The following is a 6974-nucleotide window of genomic DNA, read 5'->3' on the forward strand; positions in this document are numbered from 1 at the left end:
TCAGGAAGCTAAAATGTACCTCAACTTTGTCAGGGAGTTTGACCATGTCACAAGCCAGTCTAAAAAGTTCCTTATTTTAACAGTTTCCTCGAGAATAACCATCTATAGCAGAAAGAGCTTCAATTGCACGAAGGACTACATCAAGAATTGGGTACCTGAAATTGTATGAAAGTGAAGAACAAGTGCAGGAAAGAAATTACTGTTAGAATAAATCAATAATAAATATGTTCTTTCTCCATAGCATGTATAAATAAATCTAACAATGTCATACCTTCAATATTCTCATGACAAGCTTTCCATATCTACCTTCATGAATCCCCTGTAGATGTCCAAACATGTAGAAGAAAACTGTGTTTTGTGTGTGGAGGGAGACTATTACTCTCAACCCTAATTTTCATATAATGACCTAATGAAGCCTAATGGGCAAACTTCACTTATATATAGGGTGAGAGTAAATGGCTTCCACATACGTCGACAAAATTGGCCCATCCCATTATGGGCCCAAAACAAAACAAATGACTATGCTAGTCCACTCAAAAGTAATAAATACAACAATCTCCCACTTTGACAGCATAAGTCATTTAACCACAAGATAAGTATAAATAAGCATTCTAAACACACAACCTGATCGAAATGTATTTGCAAGTAACAAGTTAGAAAACATCGATAGAATGCATGTCATATAAACGTACTTACAATCACGTGACCAAGGAAAATAGAATGCAAGTGTAAGACACAAATACCACAAATAGTGATCACTATATTTTCAAATGAAGCCCACTGAGACTAATACACAATGTCTCATATCACAACACCAGTGCCATAGTTAACACAAATGCGCGTAGAACTATATATGGCAACACAAAAAAATACTCAGGCACATAACTCGACCTAACTTAATAGAACAAAAGTCTCCAAAAACCCCATATGAGTCGCATGCTCCTGAAGCACTATAGGAGCCAAAACCCTTGGTTAGTGGGTCCGCCAACATATGTTCTGTGGGAGTATGCACTACACGAATGTGAGATTCATCTAACTTTCTCTCTAACAAACATATATTTTTATGTCAATATGCTTGTATCGTAAGGAGTTCCTAGTGTTTCGAGAGAAATAAAATTGCTGTAGAATTAACACAAAATATCTCTAATGGCATCACAATGGCTTCTAGAATACCTAGCTCTGAGACAAAAGTCTGCAGTCATGTATTCCGACACGTAGTCTCACAATAAACTACACATTATGTCTCCATAGTTGAGGAAGCTATAAGTATTTGTATGACACTTTTCCACGAAAGAGCTCATCCCACCATCACAAATACACAACTTGGACAACCAAAATAGTTGGCATCACAATATCCATCTACATTAAGAATGTCGGATTACCGTTATGTTAGCACAAAGTCCCTAGCACCCCCACAAGTACCTTAGTACTTTCTTTGCAGCTTTCCAGTGACTCAAGTATTTTCCAAGTACACCGATAATATAATCATATGATGTTATGTACATACTTAAGTGCACATCAAGCTATACACAATTGACTCAATTAATATGATTGCTTGAGGCAATTGAGACTTAGAAGCTATTACATTTTCATAATATGTGTCTTTCCAAGAGAGATATGCCAAGATCGTTAGGATTGACAATGTCACAATAAATGTATGATGCATATAAAAAAAAAAACAGAAACATGTGCTCATAAATATCCTCATTCACCAAAGAAAAAGATTTTTATCTTACACACATGCTAGAGTTCAAAATAAACATTGCACTCTAACACAATATTTCTATCTCAAGTTCATGCTAGAGCCTCTAACACATAATGACTTTTACGCACTATTTTATGTCAAATCCATGCTAGAATCTGCAACACACAATTGACTCTTACACATTATTTTTATCTCTAGTTCATGCTAGAGTTTCTATCACATAATGAACTCTTACGCATTATTTTTATCTCAAGTTCATACTAGAGTCTCTAACACATAATGAACTCTTAGGCACTATTTTTTCATGTCAAATTCTTGCTAGAGTCTGTAACACAAAATGAACTCTTACACATTATTTTTTATTATCTCAAGTTCATTCTAGATTCTCAAACACATAATGAACTCTTACGCACTATTTTTTCATATCAAATTCATGCTAGAGTCGGTAACACACAATTGACTTTTACGCATTATTTTTATCTCAACTCTATGTTAGAGTCTATAGTACATAACGGACGCTTACGCATTATTTTTGTCAAATTCTTTGCTAGTGTCCGCAATGCAAAATGGACTCCTATGCATGATAAAACAAAATAATTAAATACAAAGACTTAAATGACCCGCTATCGAGAGGATAAGACTGGGCAACCAAGTGCAAAGTTTCTAACCATTTTCTTCATCGTCCCAAACATTCTACTATATAATAATTTACCGATAGGGCAAAGTTATTATCCGTTTAGACTTTGGTATAATTATTACGATTGACAAAATAATAACCCTAAATTTATTTATTTATTTAATTCGAATAATATCCGATAAAACCCAATAATTTGTCATGGTTAGTCTCACGATAGGCAAGTACGTAACCACTCAAAATCATTCATTTTGATGTACAACAACATTATTCACATTGAACCAGCAAATCCCAATAATTTATCATGATTGGTCCCACGATAGGCAGGTACATAACCATTCAATCATCGGTTTTGGTGTACAAAAAAATTATGTACGTTTAACCAAAAGTTCATTTATCTCTAAGTGAATATCATTATACATGCAAGTAGTTCAACTTCTATTGGAAGATAACAGAAAATCACAAATATTACCTCCAGACATAATTAAAATGAACAATAGACATAGGTTGTATATTTCGTTTAAAAAACTTTTCTTATGGAAAAGAAATCCATTTATAAGTCTCACTTAGTCCAAATATTTTCACATAACTCATTAAAATGATTACCAAGTACACCTTTACAACAATAAAGACACAACATATTAAAAATTACTTGATAATCATTATAAAATATTATGGACAAATTGGATTTTGTTCCTTTAAATAAGAATTTTATATTCAAAAATACTCTCTAGATTTACCCCAAGATATATATTTCAAACAAACTAGCGATTTAACCAATAGACACTAAAATAGAATTCAATCAAAATAACACAAAATTGTGGTAAGCACCAAATTACACAACATGCACGGCATCACTGAATTACAATCAGGGCAATAATGCATCATGTATTAAACATGCCGATGCTCTCAAGGTTCGCAAAACCCTTTATTGAATTAACAATAAAATTCAACAATTTATTGCAGTTATCCCGCAATAGGTGAGAGCATAACTGGTCAAAATCATCAATTTTATACGTAACATAATTATTCATTCACAAAAAAAACATTTATTGAATTTACGATTTATCGTAGCTTGTCCCACAATAGGTGGGAACATAACCGGTCAAAATCATTGATTTTATATACAATACAATTATTCATATTACACAAAATTCCTTAATCTCAATAGGAATGTATATAAATTCACATAGAAATCTTGAAAGGAATGCATAAAATTTCACAAGCAACAATACATGCACCCTTTATTTATTTATTATATCACATGCCTTAAAATCAGTATTTGTTCATAACCAAATATTTTAGAATCACAAATACGATGGAACAATGTATGCAAAACAATATTTTATACAAAATAAGCTGATATTAACATTTGTTTTCTTCAATATAATACTTACCCATTTCTTTTCATTTCTCAATGTGAGACATAATACTCACACATGAATTTACAACAAATCTCCCCCTCACGTGTGAGTTTCTTTTACATTGGCTCAACTCTCTCTTATATGTGAGTCATTTTACAAATCATAGAGTGTCATGTATACAAGAGTTATACCAATGGCATTTTATCAAATAATGGGCTGGAACCAAAGTTTTATGAGAAAATATATATATAACTCACTACTCCCATAAGATGACATATCTCCAAGAAATAATACTGAAAATTTCTTGGGTCAAAAAAATGCTTGTTGCCCATGACAAATGAAATAAAAATTTGGATTATATGCTCCACACTTAACACCCGCTCACGTGTTGGTTCAAACTCCCTTTTAATAGGAGAGGCACAACAAATAGAATATTTAATTTAAATGGGACGAATTAAAGGAGTCAATGTTCGATTTCAGGACCTTTGACTTTAGGGGTGTCAATGCGGGCGGTTAAAAACCGCCCGCTAACCGCTAACCGTTTAACCGTATTAATTGCTAACCGCCTAACCGCTATAACCGCCTAGCGGTTAGTGGTTATTCGGTTTACTAACCGTAACCGCTAACTGCTAACCGCCTTTTTATATAATATATTTTTATAATTATAATTATAAAAATATTTATACATATAATACAATCATTTGATCATTAAATCACAATTTTTTTTAAAAAATAATTAAATCGCAATTTGAGTATTAATATATTATCACTATAATTTATATGATTATATCATATGATCAATTGATCATTAAATCATTTGATTATATAATAACAAATTATACATATATAATATGACATAACTCATAAGTATACCAATTCATACTAATACAATAATTAAATATCTAGAGACTTATTTCCAATGTATGTTATAAACTTATAAGTCTATATATGTTATAAGTCTATATAAGTCTACAAATGCATATGAATAATATAAATGTATAATATCAATACTTAATCATATGATTCCATGACAATTCAAATACTTTATTCAAGACTTCAAATGAATCATATTATTAATGTACAATAATGATATGATTCGTATAATATCAAATTAAGTAATTGACATTTGATTAAATAATGACCAATTAATGTGTTACTTATAAACACAATTTAAGTATTAATGTATTATCATTATATATTGTGACAATTGTCTGAATTCTGAACTTTTTTTTATATGTTGTGTTGAATTTTTTTTTTTCATATGTTGTTTTTTTTTTTTTTTTTTTTAAAAAAACAAAGTTAGCCGGTTATGATTTAATATTTAAGGAATTTTTTTTAAAGTACAAGTAAATGTAAATTTTGGGTCAAATATTTTTGATTTTTCAATATGGGCTCTTTTTATAGCAATTGGGCCCAAGAAGACAATAAAAATACCAAAAAAAAAAAAAAAAGAAGGTAAAAAAAAGCCCTAAAACACCCAAAAAAAGTCCAATTTTGAAAAAGCAGTTAGCAGGCCCTTATCTATTTCACTAACTGCTAACCGGCGGTTAACCGCTAACCGTTAACCGCTAGGTGGTTAGCGGTTGCGGTTAGTGAAATCTACTAACCGCTAAGGCGGTTATGGTTAGCGGTTATTGCCAATAACCGCTAACCGTAACCGCCTTGACACCCCTATTTGACTCTGATACTATTGACTATCTTAGACAACAACCAAAACATTAGCCAAATTCTAAGATTTGAATGCTCATCCATTCTTCAATCTTGACTTTAAATTTGAACATCATGATTTATATATCGTCATTTAATCTAGATTGGAATAGATTTTTGAAAATTTACATTGTAAAAGATTTATGAAACCATTGGAATAGATTTTTGAAAATTTACATTGTAAAAGATTTATGAAACCATAGGATAAAGATACGATGTAATTTAATTAATTAATTAATTTTTTTTTTAAAAAATCCAAACAAATTTGATCTTTTAAGCTCATTTATCTTGGTAAGAAGAAACTAATTCATTCTTCAATCTGGAATTGAGCAGATTTTTGAAAATCTATCTTGTAACAAATTTATGAAACGTTAGGATAATGATACATTAATGTAATTTAAATTTATAAAAAACAAATTTGAGATACTAACAAATTTGATCTTCTACTAAATACTTTTTTATGTTTTGTTGTAAATGCTGACTACGTGAACGTATGCCAGTGTGTTGATATTTTTTACAAGGAGAAACTACCGTATATTCCTTGAAGTATCCACACATTTGCATTTTGGCCCCCAATATTTTAAAATTGATAAATGACACCCATAATGTATTTGACGTTGGCAAAAAATACCATGTGTCAATCAAATTCGTCTATTTGGACAAAAACCAAGTCACGTGCGTGGCGTGCGACATTTTTCAACAAACAATTTCAAAAATGCCCTCGGGGTAAAGTGCCAACATAAATGACTCCAGGGTAAAGTGTAAATAAAACATAAACATTAAGAAAATAAAAAAATAAAAATAAAAATAAAAAACCTAAAACTTACACAAAAATAAAAAATAAAAAGAATGTGGGTGTGGCCGAGCCATTTGGGATGGCTCGGCTACCCCATTCGGTATATATGGGGTACCAAATGACCATGTGTCACTTGGGGTGGTCTGACCACCCCAATATGCCCAAATGGGGGTGGCCGAAACCACCCCAAGTGGGTTTAGGAGCCACCCTCATTTGGCCGGTCTAGGGTCTTTGCCCAAAGCGGCCATCCGCCCTCCCTTCCCTTTTTTTATTTATTTATTTTTTTTAATATAAACTTTTCGTTTGAAGTTTTAGGTTTAATTTAGTTTAGTTTATTTTTTATTTTTTGGTTTTTTCTTTTTTTTACTTTGTATATAAACTTCTTGATAACCAGAAACTCATCCATTCTTCAATCTTGAGTTTAAATTTGAACTTGATAATTTTTCGCTATTTGATGCTTCTTGAATATCTTGTGCATCATTTGAAGATTTTTGAAAATTTATCTTCAACAGATTTTTACCAAATATTTTCCATCTGGATTGTCTAGAACAACTTCTTTTTAAAAATAATAAACTCTGTCAATTTCGAAATCTTATATTTGAACAAATAGATTTTTGAAACCACAACATAATGAAACGATATAATTAATTAATTTTTTTTTTTAAAAAAATATGACTTGCTAACTAATTTGATCTTCTAATTAAGTGATGAGTACTTCTCAACCAACCATCTTTGTGTGCTTGGGGATTATTGTGTGTTTGAGGAACA

Source organism: Corylus avellana, chromosome 8 (genome assembly GCF_965113065.1).
Source record: "Corylus avellana chromosome 8, dhCorAvel1.hap1.2, whole genome shotgun sequence".
Lineage (NCBI taxonomy): Eukaryota > Viridiplantae > Streptophyta > Magnoliopsida > Fagales > Betulaceae > Corylus > Corylus avellana.